Genomic DNA, 554 nt, shown 5'->3' on the forward strand with positions numbered 1-554 from the left:
TGGGATGCTTTCGGTGGATATTTTCTACAAGCTGACAACAATATTTGGTGCATTGCAAGACATGTGGGTTCCATTTGAATTTATCTCACAAAACTTAGTTTCAATATGTTTGTTCCTTCCATAAGCTACTGGATTCCTTGACAAGTTGATAGCTGACTTGTTGTCTACCATCAAACGTGTTGGCTTTACATGCTCAATCTTCAATTCACACAGGATGGCCTCTAGCCATGCACATTGGCAGGCAGTTCTACTGCAGAAACATATTCTGCTTCACAAGATAACAGAGCTACGACGTTTTGCTCCTTCGAACACCAAGATACAGACGCTCCCATCCACTTAAACAGATAACCGAAAGTGCTCTTTCTATCTATAAGATCACTGCTCTAATCTGCATCACATCATGCCTCTAAAACACCATGCATGCTCTCCGATTTTCTGGGAAAGAGAAGACCGAAATCTGCAGTTCCTTTCAAGTATCGCAAGATGTTCTTGGCAGCTGCTAGATGAGATTGTCTTGGGTCATGCATAAACCTGCTGACCCACCCAACACCAAA

The sequence above is a fragment of the Vigna radiata genome, chromosome 10 (genome assembly GCF_000741045.1).
Source record: "Vigna radiata var. radiata cultivar VC1973A chromosome 10, Vradiata_ver6, whole genome shotgun sequence".
Lineage (NCBI taxonomy): Eukaryota > Viridiplantae > Streptophyta > Magnoliopsida > Fabales > Fabaceae > Vigna > Vigna radiata.